General features: G+C 37.3%; 1 protein-coding gene across 2 annotated transcripts in view; it reads right to left on the reverse strand.

Moving 5' to 3' along the window:
* Positions 1-16065, reverse strand: part of LOC145978836 (solute carrier family 7 member 14-like) — a 782606-nt gene that overhangs the window by 58931 nt on the left and 707610 nt on the right. The gene's annotated exons all lie outside the window — the stretch shown is intronic.

Raw genomic sequence — 16065 nt, forward strand, 5'->3', positions numbered from 1 at the left:
AGCTTTCAGACTGCAGCGATACGTGTCTCTTGGAAACCAACATTAAAAAATAAACAACACCTTCTGAATTAAAGAGACACGACAAATTGCAGGTGTCGCTCGGAATGGGCCGTTTTATCAATACCGTGCATTGTGTTGCCCCGGCCTGTTATTTGCGCAAGCGTGACTGGTGAATGGTTTGCTTTAGATCGAATGCTTCTCTGCGAAATCCCGATATCGCTTGTCGCTTCAGTCTGAAAACTCCCTTGTTGTTTGAATTAAATTCGTGCAAGTGAAAGTGGCATGCCATATCATAGGTTTTCCCTAAATCCCTCAGGCGGAAAGGCCACGTTGAAAGCACATATATTTACTAGCATTTGTTATGTGTCATTTCATTACTGCTGCAGATTTGTTGGCAAAGATTCACTTACGCATACTTTATAATATAATAATATCACTAGTTTTATAGAATTCTCTTTCCCTCACTTTTCCATTTACAAATAATTGAATATATCTAAACTTTCGTAAGTTTTCAGTTCGTCGTGCGTGTACATGCGATACGTAGTGGTAGTATGCTATACAACTGGCGGCCACAAAGACACGTCATGTTTTAATAATCTGCTCTACAGTTGATCATCCGACGGATTCTTGATGTCCACTCCTCCATAGTACGTAGAACTTTAACAAATACCTTGCTTGACTATCGTTGCACAATTGATGAAAACAAGCGCTCATTTCTTACTTCGTATGCCGGTGAATCTGTACTGGAAACAACGGGAACTGGCCTAAACCGGAAGTTCCGGGGGAACAAGCTGGACTTCGCCAATGTTTATGTTTACATTTTTAACACGGTCCATATTCAATAATGTATATAATATCTAAATGCTTCGAAAGAAGTAACTGGAAATTGTCCTACACTGGAATTGTTTTCAAATACCACGCTGCTTGCAGGAAATGCTTGTGCCGTTGTTAACATTAAAACAAGTAGTGAAATGTAGTAAAATTAAAAATAATCCAAATGTACTTGATCGAGCAACAATATTTTTACTGCATCCATTTTTTTTTTTGCAAACAGACCAAAATAATCATGATCATGTAGTAGGGTGCTAATGTTTTCACAGGGCAAGTCTATACGACAAGACTGTAACACCAGACCGGGAAATAAGAAATCGTGAGACCCTCGTTTTGCATTTTGAACATCATACTAACACGCCTTCTCCCCTTGGAAAATGAAAGTCAACCAGAAATATTATTATTATATATTTCACACATAATTTGATTTGAGTCACCGTAATATACGTTAATTATTGCAAGAGTGTTGCAGGAACGTGATAACTTCAAACTGAAGCAATGTTTCTCCCCCACCCTCCACAATTCCTCAAGAAGTATAAAATATATACTTTATCTACAAAATAAAATGATGTTGATTATTTTATATGAAAACATTTAATTCAAATTATCACAAACAGAATGGAACTGACAATTAGCGTAATTCCGAACAGTGTACTTCCTCTATTCCCTTGATACAGTGACAACAAATGAAACAAACAGTGTATACAGTACCACCTCCAGTAAGTAGATTGATCACAGGCGCCGTTTTCACATAGATATTGGGGTGGGGGGAACTGAGGAAAATTGACTACAATAATACAGTACATTCACGCATCGATATATACAGCGGATTCTTTATAATTCGAACTCCAAGGGGATATGAAAAATAATCAAATTATCCAAAATTTGAATTAACAAAAACGTGTATCATCAAGGGCAATAAACACCTGTTCGATTTATCAAATAATTCGAATTATCAAAGTTCGTATTAAAAAGACTCCACTGTACATTTAGATTTTATTATTGGGATTACATTGATGTTCGTTTAAACTTTAGTGAAACAACCTGACACTTGTTCTTTTGTTATATGAGTTCGTAATTTAATCGACCCTACATAAAAATCTCAATTCAGCCTTTACTGTAATGCTACGCATTGATCATCAATAATTATAATAATCAACGATTCTTGGGGGGCGCCCTCTAATAGAACATTGCCACCGTCCTATAGGCGGTCCCAGTCCGGTCCTGGTTGAAGTCAACATATGTGTCAAATGATACGTTTTGGATTCTGTGTGTAATAATGTGAACAAACTTCTTGCAATTTCAACGTGTTACTTCGTTGCAGATGCTGATGCAAAACATGCTCAGTTGCAGAAACTTTGCCACACAAATAAGCGAGCATCTGCGAGAGTAGTCGCATGTGAAAACTGCAAGTAGAGAGGCAAATCAATAGGACGAGTGGAGGAACGTGGGATAATAGGCGGCTGCTGCGCTTCAGAGATACTAAGCACTACATCGAAGTTTCCGTTTTACACGCTCGCGAAAATGGTGTTCACGGGCAAAGGAAACAAGTGTACAGAGAAAGAAGCAACGAATGAAGTGTGGCACTTTACACTCCATAATCTGTGTATTTCTGTAACTAGAATTAACTGCATTAATGTACATAGCAAGTTCAATATCTTCACACAGAAAGTAGCCGAAAGCTCTGAGATAATATATTCATCATCATTTTTGAAACGAATATAATGTCAGCGTATTCTGAATCGTAAGCGGAAAAGAATTGTAGTATGTAATGAATGATGATTATTTATCAACGAATGTCTTTTCTCTTCGCCTACTAAATAGGAAGTTGTAACATTTTTCACACACTAATTTACAGAAATTTAAGCTTCTCACATTGAAACACGTCAATATATATGGAACAAATCCAAATTTGGATCAGTACCTAGCTTTCATCAACATTTTGAACTATATAAACTCGTTAAAAAACATGGCAGCATTTAGTACTCGCACAACATATGAAAAATCGTATATTTAGATCACCATCTTGAAACATTTTGACCGAAATGCAATACAATGTATACAAGAGAATCGTACAACGTATGTATCCACTACAAAAAATTCAAATCGGAAGATCAAAAACTACAGCAGTTACTGTGATGCTAATATTGGAACCTTGCTATTTAAAACCCCTAAACGTCTACAAAATCACGGTACTTTAAAGTTTTATTTACTAACTGTATGTAGAGAAATACACTACAATTTCTGTAAGTTTACTTTCGAAAACTTTTCAAACTGAAATGGGCAGATGGTCGATTTATTGCCATTACTCAGGACGGACACGTCGGACAGACTTTCTAATTGTGTTCTACACCTTGAGATCCTTGCATCGCGTTATTCGGACTCATATTCCACCATGAGGATCTTCACAATATCTCCATTTAGAAGATATACAAAACAATTCGTCAGACATAGAAAAACAGGTGAAAAAAATTAGTACATATATGGAAAGTTTTCACAATTACTGTTTACCTTCCGAATGGTAAAGATTTCCAAGGACCAATGTACGAGGGTCAAGGTAGAAAGAGAGAAACCAAATTAAGGTTAATAACACTGCACAACAAATTTGAAGACATTTTCTGTCCTTTAGATGAAATCATGTGATTTTGACTAAACCAAGGATACAGAATTGAAGTGTAAAAACCGTATGCTTCTATCACGCATCATTTTCATTGGACAGCCACCTGATGCATGTGTGAAAGGAATATTACAGTACACTCTACAGTAAGAGAGCACAGTAACAATAGTACCTACAAACATGACGTTGTGGAGCATTTACGCTTGTACATATCTGTAGGGGTCTCCCTGATGATAGACCAACAATAGTCAGCAAGCATACTGCCATTCCAACCACATTTCAAACACAGTAATGTCCTGGTGGAACCTTTCCCCATGTTCATCACTTAATGCTCCCAGGTTTTTTGGGAAAAATCACAATGTGAGTCCAGAAAGTGTAATTTTAGGTACATGTGGCATCCCGTGATATGGAATCAGTGCACCATGTCACGAACAGTGATTCATATTTGTGTGCTTTGACATTACCCAGGAAACTGGAACACACCAACTTGAATGCCTGTCATGCTGCATTTGCTGGCTCAGAAAATGTAGAATCAAACGGCTCCAATCTGTGTGCCAACAAACACACCTTCCTTAACCTTTACCTGACTTAAGTGTGGGAATTTCGTCTAGAGGTACTTGAAAGCTTTTCTCGGCCTAGTGCTTTGACGAAGATTCTCATCAAACCAAGCTTGATGTGTCATAGGGCAGAAATACATTCTGATTTATTGATTATATTAAAATAACTTCTCTCTCGTTTCCGCATCCCACATTTTGGGGCTTTTTAATTAGATCTCGTGATATGTTCTTGTTGCCTGTAGTAGCGGCCAGTGTTTACGGACATAATGATTATCTCTGTTCCGACTGTCCCACTCACAAGGGAAGCAACAGTATTTTACGTAACCTTCTTGCATACATCCTATCCTGTCATACCAATGTATAATTTCGAGAATTCATTCTTTGTAACACAGGAGAAACACACTTTCGGCTATTGTACCTTACGTTTCTTATGCAAGTTTCAAATTTTGTGTTTTTGGCTAAATTACACGTGATACACGGAAACAAATTGCATATTCGTTTTTGTCAACAAATTTCGTATTGTGCAGTGTAATAAGCGTCTCTCGTGGCAAGTCTGCAACCTCTGCGAATACAGTGTCATTACAATCTAATTGCTGAGCCATTTGGACACTTTTACTCTTTTTATGAAACCATTTATTATTTATCCCCTCCGGCATATGACGTGCATTTGCTTTTCCTGCAGGCTGAACACAAAAACATTCCAACAAATTGTCTCTGGAGCTTACGTTTTTAGTTTTACTGCGGAGTTCCCGTTATAATGGTGCTTCAGGTCACCCACCCTGTTTTCTATATGAGTTTGAGTGTTCGAACCCACATTTGCCTATAAGCACCAAGAGATTCACTTTAAAGTGGATTCAGTTGAGCGTGCATATCGACGCATTAAACGATACCGAGGATGAATCACCACATGCCTGGGCACGAATAACAGCAGCAATAAATCTTCAATGAGCATAGAGAAAACTATTTGTTAGTTGTTTGTTAAAGTTAATAAAGATTTTTCAATAAATTATAAGTGGGATAAGTTGTAAGGCATAATTGATAACTACGAGTTGCCGTAGTTGCCAAAATTTCTCATGGTATTTCTGATGGGCCTGTGCAATGGAGCCCATTACTCACAGACATGGGTTTCAAATTTTCTGCGAGACTCCAGGCAACGATCGGAGTGTGTTTCCAGATCACTGATACGTTCTTGTCTATTGGAAAATAGACCTAATAATATCCCAGAAACAAAAACAGTGTTAAGCTCCAATAATAAATCAAATTAATATTAAATATTAAGAACCAAATATGAATTTAAAAAGAAAACACGAACTGAACTTTTAAGAAGAAATACGTTTACTTGCTTCCTTAAACATCACGAAATTAATTTTCAACTTGATTCAGCTGAACGCGTACACGTTTTCTAATTTGAATTAATATATTCTTAATTCCAATAAATAGACATATAATAAAATGAAAATTTTGTGTTTCGGCGAGTATCACATATATTACTGACATATATCGTGAAAAAACTATAATCAAATTTCAGACAAAATACTGTAGAATGAAAAATGTTTTCCTTGGAAAGAGAAAATGCATAAAGTTTATCATTGGAAAGAGGAAATGAATAATTTATAGTAGATATTCGAGCATTTCGAAGCCAAGGCAGACGCTTCTACGCTCCAGCGGTGAGAGTGATATTATGCATCCGTGCAGACGACAAGAGGTAAAAACCCGAGAACCGAGGAAGAAGGATCTCTCGCCAGAAGTTCTCCGAGGCATGTTTTGTTCGCATGAGGCTCGCCCATCCGAGCAAAAGCTAATTTTCGCGACGTCTCTTTCCGGTAATTAAGCACAGCAAGCGGATAAAATGAGGCGGCGAAGTCACAAACGGCCGCGGATGTGACGCCTCTCGACCCGCATTTCTCGTCTCTTTTGTTAATCAGTGCTCGCAGAAGGCGAAGGCCGACAAACAGCGGCAGTCGGAAACAGATGTCGGGATTGAAAAGCGGCGGCCGCACCTGATGAAGCGGGGGAATCCCAATCTCCCTCTGAATAAGGAGCGCGGAGCGATTTCGCAGAATTTATTGTTCGGAGAAAAGGTCGAGAGATGATCGCACTTCTTTTCGGACGTAAGAAATCACCGACACCAGTTTGTCTTGACGTGCTTTCCGTACCAGGATAATCACCTATTCACCAGCCTCGGATATTACAAAATTAAAACTAGGTCAGCGAGCAAAATATTGTTTTCTCTTTCAAATTCGTGCTCTAAGTCCTTCACATAGTCAAACCTTTCTTTCTCCCATTTTTGTCAGATTCCGTACCTCCTAAATATCAGGTGTTTCATAAATAATTGAGGGGTTACAAAAATTTACTGCAAGTAAATGAAACCAGTCCGGAACAAACGAGGAACTCAAACAGTTTCTTTTTAACACCTACAAATGTTCAATGTATGCACCACGGGAGACACGGAACGCATCAACACGACAGGAACGCAAACAGTTTGTGCGTGCATGTTTCGTTAAGTTGAGAGTTCATATCCCTGCTGCTAGGCGACACTGAAATCACCCACATCACTCGCGGTGTTTTTAGTCTATGGGCTAGCCAAGATGTTGGTATAATTTGGGGGTACTAATTTTCCTTTATACCACAGTTACATGGTTATGAATGGATGCCAAAAAACCATGATTGCCATCTCAAAGTGGTAGCTAATAGAAATGGCGGCCAATCCAAGATGGCGGATGTTGACATTTGAAAAAATGACTGTCCGATCTCAACGAACTTTTTCTAAATGAAAGCTTAATTTATGTTCTATATTTCATGTTATCTTTAGTTTTTCGATAGGAGCAACCGTTAAGTAGTTAATCAGGGATTGATAAAAAAAATAGTATTTTTACTATTAATTTTATATTTATCATTAATTTATTAATAATCTAGGCATCTGAGAAGAAAATTTTCCAAACAAACATTGTAGCGTAAACGCTTATCTTTAATTTGACATATTACACTTAACCTTAGAATTCATATAAAACAAATGAATTATGTAGTGTGTCCATCGAATTCTTCTAGCAACATCTGTCCTTAGTCCTATTTAATTACACGTATTGTAACTGGTATTGACTATTGAATAGTATATTATTGTTATATACATACAATCACATACTTGATATTAGTATTATTATCATTATTATTAATAATGATGATAATAATAATAATAATAGTTGTTTTTGTTGTTGTAGTATTAACTAGCCATTAATTTTGTTTAATTGTTGCCTATGTTCATGGAAGAATGTTATTGATTGATTGAAATTAAAATTTTGTATGCGTCAGCACTTAGGCTATTTTCACCCGTCATATTATATGAGGCCAAGCCCCTTACAATGTATAAAAAAATCACCATGCGAGTCTCTAAAATCTCCTTACCCAGGGTAAAAACCGAGACGGTACTGGAGCACTCAGCACATATATTCCTAAGAGCAAAACACAGGAGACCATACAAACAACCATACAAAGATAGCCTCCCAGATGGCTTAGTGTAATGTCATGTCGTCGGCTTGTGATCAAGGGGACCCGGTTGATCCGGGTTCGATACCCTGTGGAGGCACAAAGTGGTTTGGATTCCACTTTAAACTGTAGGTCCACTCCGGATTTTCCTATCTGTGCATAAAGTGTACTTCAAAAGAAAATCTCAAATGAAACAACACAAAGGATTGTGCTGGCCGTAGGTTCAGACGACAGAGCCTCGTTGGTCTCCAAGACTGCAGTTGCTGAGGTGAAGTACGTGGAAATGAGGTTAACATTTGGGAGTGATCGGAATAACATCATAACATACGTGTATACTCGTTATTAGTTATTACAGCCGAAATGTCTGCCTTCAAGAAAGTAAGAATCTGTAAAAACAGAAGACGGACCAGAGAAGTTATATTATATGTAGGGGAAATGCATTCACTAAAACACATAGATAGTTTTCTACAGTGCTGCCGTGAGCAGAAATTTTGATTGAGAATAAAGATGCATGATTTATCGGCTGAAAAATTTCATCGTGTCGAGCCAATTTGACTAAGAAGAAGTCCTTAAGAAGACTAGAAGCAGATGCTTCATCCTCCCATTTGTTTTCTGAACGTCGTTGCTCATCAAAGCATGCTGAGAAATCCTTGAAACGGACATTCACAGATGAACACATCGTATACATCAAGAATTGTGTATACCTTAAATCCTGAACATATGAAAGTGTTAAAAAAACTGTTTCCGTTCCTCGTTCGTTCTAGACTTATTTCTTTAACGAAAGTTCAATACTTTACTTGCAATAAAAGCTTGTAACCCCTCAATTATGTATAAAACACACGGTATTATATTTACTCCTCTACTTTTTGGATTAATTAATAGATTGATTAGTACAGAACATCTGCCACCACCCCATTTGATTTTGACCAAATTTTGCATCACTTGTTCCCACAGGTCCACTGGAAATGTACGTATTTTCTTTTTAAAAAAATACCGTTTCCGGGTAACCACATTTTGAAAATTTCAGGTTTCTTGAAAACGATTTACATGTACATGACTATTTAATACTAACCCAACACTATATAAAATAACTGGATCTGAGTTACTATATCTCAATAGTTGTCGTAAAGTCGAACATTAACAATTCATATACTATATTGAAAATTCGATATCTTAGAGGTAAAATGTATCACGTGATGGAAAAACATACGGTTCGTTTGCCTGTTTGCGTCACTAATCAAGTCAATACCTACGAAATAAAGATACAAATATATTTTGTGGGTGAAATGTCGGTAACGTAATAATTTGATAAAAAATGATTATTTCAGATGTGACTATTTAGGAGATTACAAAGTACCAAGCTGAAAAATTATGGAATGTAATCAGATTCAAATACTAATTTATTGCGATATCTTAAATCCTATTTGAAACTATGAAAAGTGCTTTCTATATTTATCAAGTTTTATAATTTCTTTCGGAAAACGCTCTTAAAAAAACTTTCATAAAGACTAATTCCTTTTAAATATTCAGGAAATTCATTCGAAAAGACCATTTTAATTATTTTTCTAAGTTTTGAAACTTTTATGGACATTTGGAATGAAAATTGAAATTGAATTTTTGTTGCGACAAAATTGAAAGTGTTCTGCACAAGAGAGGCTCAGGTTTACTACACAAACCTTCCACATGGGCCTAAGGGACAGAAACATTAAGGATAGCAGTGCCTAAACCTGAACAAGTGAATTTGTACTCCACTTCATAATGATGTAAACTGTTATATTAAGAAACTCTTCTTGAAACAATTTCTTTCATATTTCATTTTCATACAAATAAATATACGCTTGCTTCATAATACATGTAATGAAAAACATATATCAATAAGATTAACGATTATTTGGTTTCAAACTTTAAATTTGCTATTCTGTAAAATTATGGAAAACTGACTTGCCTCCTTTCCCCCTTTTTTCAATTGACAAGGAGATGGACAAGAACACCTGACAAACAAGGACTTTTATAGAAGAGTGTACAAGTGACTGTTGTCAAACGTTATTGTAAATAATGTCATTGAAGACAGTTTGAAGACAAAGTGTGTTCCAATAAGAAACCACGAACCAAAAGTAGATAAACAAATAACATTCGAGGGAAATGCGCACCAACGAGTGCAGGGAACTCCAAGATGATATGCAATATGCAGTACACGTGTCAACAACACCAGTCAGAACAATTTGGACATTCAGAGCCTACAATATACCATTCTGTCTTAGGAAGAACAAAATTTGCCTTCAGATGTTTTACTCAAAATAATATCTCAGAAAACAAGCTATAAAGCAAATATTAAGAGTATAAGATAAAATATTTTTTATAAATTGCATTTAATTCTTCACAAAAGTATTTACATATGTGTATTAAGTGGGCGGTGGTTAGCATAGATAACCACATTGTAATTGTTAATATCTATGAAAATAATAAAAATTGAGAAAAAGTCCAAAGGCAACATTTAACTATCTCCCCAGTATCTTGCATGTAGTCAATGTTGCAAATGAATATCTTGAAAAAATGTTCCTGCCCCTTAAAGAGTTAAAGCTGTAGGTCTTACTGTGCATAAAGTGGACTTAAAACACCATTCCAATCCAATACATTAATTATTATTAGTGCATGTTTAGTACAAGTATGTTCTTTTTTATATTTTGTTTAAGTCAGAACATTTATAATAAAAGATGAAATTTATTCTTGCGAGGTTCTCAATTTTGTAATAGTCTGAAATTCTTCGTTTCCCTAATTCATTTCTTCAGTATATATTTCCTTAACATCCGAAAGCATAGGGGTAACTTGGCGGGGGCAAGGGGGTGAGGGCACAAATTGCACCCTGGGTAGATGTTTATGTTTAGTTGCGCAATATGTTGAACATCTTAAAGTGCATTCGGCTTCAGCTGAACGGTCTTTTTACAGAACAATAGGTGGTTAGGTGGTTAGGTGGTAGAACAGCCGCAGGCTGAACCTCGCCCATTAATAAAGGAAAATTGAAATTGAAAACCAATAATTTCGGAAGTTGAAAGGTCGATTAACCTTTGTCTTCAATCTTTGTTTCTTAATAAAATTACTTCTTTGATTAAGCACTGAGTATTTGATATTCAATATAGCTTGTAAATTACACCAAATTTACATATGATTTGTACGTCTCCTGAAACTAACATGATAAATTATATTAGTCCGTACCACACGCTCATTGTCGCTCAGATTATTTAATGGAAATGGCAATTTGCTTGCGAACATTTGAAAATACCATCGAGTTTGCAGAATTTACGCAATTTGAACGCTAAGAAATCGATTCCAGCAATAAATCACATTTCAACTCCTGTATTTTGTTGCTTTCACTCCTTACTCCCAAGTTATCATTACAAATTGATCCGGGATATGGAGAGGAGGATCTTCCACAGATTACTCGATCACTCTCTTCCGAATGGGAGAATGAGCAATTAAGGTTCATTACGGAAACCGCCTATTTCGGATCCCTTCACGGCAACAGTAATTAGGTTATCCTGGTGTAGTTATTCAATCACGCCGATTTGGGCGCTTAATCCTGCTCGGAGATTTCACGGATGGAGGCGGCAGCGTGTGAAGGGCGGAGAGAACTTATAGGGTGGACGATCAGGATTGCACACGCACCACTAGACTAGGTGCAGGTCTAGTCTAGGAAACCTTAACATAAAGAAAAATGGGGAAACCCCAGGAACATAAACATCTCCACCGCAGATATTCGGTTATGCCCTGGTAAGTGAAAATTAACCCTGGGCGTCAGTTCAGCGAATTATTAAGGATTCCCCCGTTTATCTTTGATTTACGCCTTTATTTTCTTCTTTTTTCTTTACACTGTGGCGCTTCAATGAATGCCGAAATGTAAAGAACAAAATTTGTTCGGATTTTGATAAACAGAACGGAACTCCAATTTCTGCCTCCGCACTTCCCCGATGGCGTAGTACTAACGTCACCTTCGATCAAGAGGTACCCGAAAGAGGCGCAGTGGCCCGCATTCCCTTTAAGCTGTAGTTCCATCAGATTTACAACAAAACTCACAACTTTCTTTTTCCGAACTGTAATTTCGGTTAGCACAGCTCACTAAGAACCCAGACATGAGCATCGGTGTTCTTTGTGAGTGCCGCTTCATCAATTTCATCACATAATCACTCATCCTCATCTTAGCGATTAGACAAGAGTGCCAAAAGACGAAGCAAAATAAACCAAATCAATGAATCAATCAAAACCAAAACTGTCCGTTCATATATTTTTTTGTATAAACAATTTAATGTATACATGTCTTTTCTACTCCTACACTTTAAGCAGCAGGTCCTAATAATCAAAGTGGCATGTATAGACACGTACAAAAGTATTCAAATTGTCCTTCATCGTATTTAATATTAGGCCGGCCCCGTGGCGGAGTGGTTAGCGCATCGCGCTAAGACACCAGGTGTCCCGGGTTTGAATCCTGGCCTGGGCATGGATGATTGTGAGTGTCCATTCATCAATTTCATCATATCGTCATCACTCATCCTCATCTTCGCAAATTAGCCAAAAGTGGCACAAAAAAACAAGTAAAATAAAGCAAATCAATCAAATCATATTTAATATCAATGTTTTTGTCCAACTGAGATTCAAAAGCTGAAACAAAACATTCGGCAGAGAAGTGAATGTCTTCTGTAACACGATCAGTATAAAATTATCCTATGTAAATGCATGTAGGGCAAAAGAAAAACGAATGTGAGAATAGTAGGTTCATGTCATCTTTGTCCACGTTTCTAAATATGTAATAAATATTTAGTTATTTTCACCAAAATATGGAGTAAAACGTGGACTTAAAATTGAAAAAATTGATCTATCTTTTAATAATATGACACTACACGAGTTACATAAAATACAGTACGCTTACATTGACATTGTTTGTAAAATAACACAAAAGGTGTTTTCATTTTCTGTTTCCAAAACAATGAATAACAAACTTTTATTGTAGGTGTTCGAACGTGAATTTCCTTCTGTTTTCTCTTAAGATGGATTTGGTTATTGTTATCGATTTGGTTTACTTTTCTTCGTTTCTTGTGACACTTTTGGCTAATTTGTGAAAATGGGGATGAGTGATGATATGATGAAATTGATGGACACTCACAAACATCCATGCCCAGACCGGGACTCGAGTCCGAGACCCCTGGCGTCTTAGCGCAATGTGCTAAAGATGGACTTATATTGACTAAAACTGCGCTCAAGAAGTAATGGGTGTGTATTTCAAATTTGTCAGTTATTCGGAAGAAATTCCCCCAATTCTTTCGGTCGCAAGGGGAGATGTATTTATTGCGCGAATGTGGAGTATATGTTAAGAAATGTTCTCATATATGGAAAAATATGTAAAAATAACTAAAATATGAGATAAAACATAATATATGCACATACATAAATATGTATTTTTGGGTGTAAGGGGGTGAACTTCCAAATAGTACACCCAATTGTCAACCTCACTTCCACGTAGTACACCCTGGACTGCATTTTGCAGACTAACGAGGCTCTGGCGTCTGGACTCACAGCCAGTATAATTCTGTTTGTTGTCCTGTTTATTGTCCTTATGTGTGCTGAGTGCTCCTTTGCAGCCTCAGCTTTTACCCGAAGTCAGAATGTTTTAATATTTTAGAATCACGACATTACAATTATGTTATTTTAGTTATGGTATGGGGCTGGACCCCGTATAATGTGACGGGTTCAAAATGCCCAAGTGCTGACGCACCCAAAATTTTAAATTCAAATCAAATAAATATGTATTTACATATAAATCCGTTCCCTGATGTGTATTAAATTGAAGAAACTCCATGGCCGAATTTCCTTTAGCCTAGCACCAACATGCAACATCGTAGAGCGACGTGCTTCTTGTGTTGAAACACGGCCGGCGTTCCCTCCATAAAAGATCCCCCCGGGATCAAGTCAAGGTACAGCGCTCCAACTGTCCATTTTCCATACTGGTCAGCGCTTACAACAAGCACACGTAATCCTCTTGAGTTTTCCCTTGACTCTGTCCTCGAGAAGAGGCTTTCACCGCAAACGCCTTTTTCCACTAGTTGTAAAACCCAGAACATGCTGAGGTAATCTGGAAGTTCACACGGAATATCTTGTGTGAAGAGGATTCTTGAGACTCAAACCGATGGTTTTCTAACAAGTGAAGTGCATTTTCGGGTTATTTAAGAGCTACTTTCAAATGGGAGGCAGTATAAGGCTTCGGAACGTCTCTCTTCATAATTCCACTTACATTACGCGTATTATTAACCTAATAATATTTCATGAGATTCTTAAGGCATGGGAGTGTTTAAACGAACCTTAAGAATTAAATGCAACCTTTCACACCAGGGACACCACATGCCGTTACAATATTTTCATTACAATAGCACTAGTTACAAACAGGTATACTCATAAATAAGGCTGCCATTTTGAAGAAATATTCATTAGTCTTTATAATTTCAGAAAATCATGCTATCAAGAAACATTTCACATGCGAGTAGGATTTTCACATGCAATTCAGTAAGATCTGACTATAACGAAAAATGCTTCAATTTCATGGTGCAACAGCAGGCCAGGGCCTGCAATATCCAACATACAGATCAGGGCCTAAATATAACACAATTTTTAGGAAAGAAAAATTCAACAACCACTGTGGGTCTGTAATAAATTGTGTCTGATTTTAACGCTAGAATAGAAAGTGAGTCATCTTTAACCATCTCAAGTAAAACCGTCTATGGCTAACGGGGACATTTTTAGTAGCTCGTGGCTGGTTGGCTGCATCACACTGCAGGGTGCTGGATCCAATTTTGCAACGTCTTATCTTCATGCTGATTATGCCTCAACACTGGCGCTCGAGGTGTAACCAGGTGCGGGCAGTGTTTCGAGAAATAATAATAACAATTATCCTTAAGAATGCTACAATCATTGTTCGTCTCACGCGGAGCGAAATCTTCACATTGACGATCATTTCCGTACCAATGAAATCAACGAACTTTGAGTACTAATCAGCAAAGCTTAAAATTATAGCCTTATGCTCAGGTTATATCTAAGTTTTCTAAAGTTAAAGATCATGCAGATGGAACATTAACGCGATGCATACTGTTTCATTGCCACCTCATTACACCTCAAAGTTTTTATGAAGCAAGAAATTTTCATTTAAAAAAACTGAATAGTTCGACATCAGTTTGTAAATCTGGGAACTGGCTCCATGGCTAGGAAATATTGGTGATCTCTGTATTTTAATATTTTATTGTCTTAAAATTATATTCCCCGTGCATATAGCACCGTGCCAAGAAGGCACATTTAGAGGATGTTAGAGTAGAGCTCCACACATTCTCGTTCTCGGTCACTATGGAGATGATGTGATCACGTTCCGGCCGCCTATACCCCCCAGGTACCCATTGATTTGAAGCTGGGTGGGCCTCAGAGCAGCGTTATACAGGAACAAGGCCGGAAAAATTCCGACCCTAGATCACACACCCCGGGGAATATATATATATACACACCCACACACACCTTAAATTACTTACATATATATCACTTATCATTAATTTGAAGTTTTAACCTAATATATTTGTGGCGTAATTATTAACTCGCTGTTGAGTAATTTTTGATGCAGGTTTCTTTATGGAAATGATTTTCTTTCTCTTCGAGAGATACGTAGAGCTCGTTTATCTATCTTTTCTTGTTGGACAGGAGGATGGTAGGTGGCATCAGATGATGTTATATTTTAAATCAATAAGCCTCTTCTTTCGGGTGATCAGTACGGTCAATGGCCACCTCAGCTCCATTTATATCCTAAACTAAATCGATCATATTTTCATCCTTACATCCACACGTAGTAGGCTACGTACGCTACTGTCTTAGATGTATTGGGTTGATTCATAAGTTCGTAGCGTTCTTTTCACAGTTGCAAAAGTATTATTTGATATTAATTTGAGATGAAAAAAAGACATAAATTAATCAAAAATATAATTTCTTTCATTGTCTATGACTGTCTACCAACGCTGGGGCAGTTTTTTAATTCAACGCCTGAAGAAATCAGCTGATTCCGGGTTAAAAGCGTCATCAAGCAAAGTTTGAAGAACATTTTCGTCACCAAAGGAGCTTCCTTGAATATTGATGGATTGAGAGCTGAAAAGGTAGCAATCCGAGGGCGAAAGATTGAGGGGGGGGGGAGTAAGGAGGATATGGAATTACTGTCAACCAAAATCCTGGATAGCAGCTTTGTCATGTAAACAGAGTGTGGCTGTGCATCATCGTTTCGCAGCACTTGATTCTGTCTTCCTGTCCTACTCGCTCATTTGGTTGTTTTCATTTAAAGCGTGCTGTATCTTGCACCTTACCCATGGAATGCAAATGTCACAGATCATCGCATTTGCTATTTCTCGAGTCGACTGATGTGGATCCTCGTGGATTAAAGCGTTTAAATTGCCTTCGTTAAAGCCCGATGGTCTTCCTGAACGTGGAGAAACGCTTAAGTCAAAAATTCCTCTTTGTAACGACATCGACAAACCATTTTCTTGTCATGCTTTTCCCGTTGGCATT

This window comes from Lepisma saccharinum, chromosome 25, assembly GCF_977018435.1.
Source record: "Lepisma saccharinum chromosome 25, izLepSacc3.1, whole genome shotgun sequence".
Taxonomy (NCBI): Eukaryota; Metazoa; Arthropoda; class Insecta; order Zygentoma; family Lepismatidae; genus Lepisma; species Lepisma saccharinum.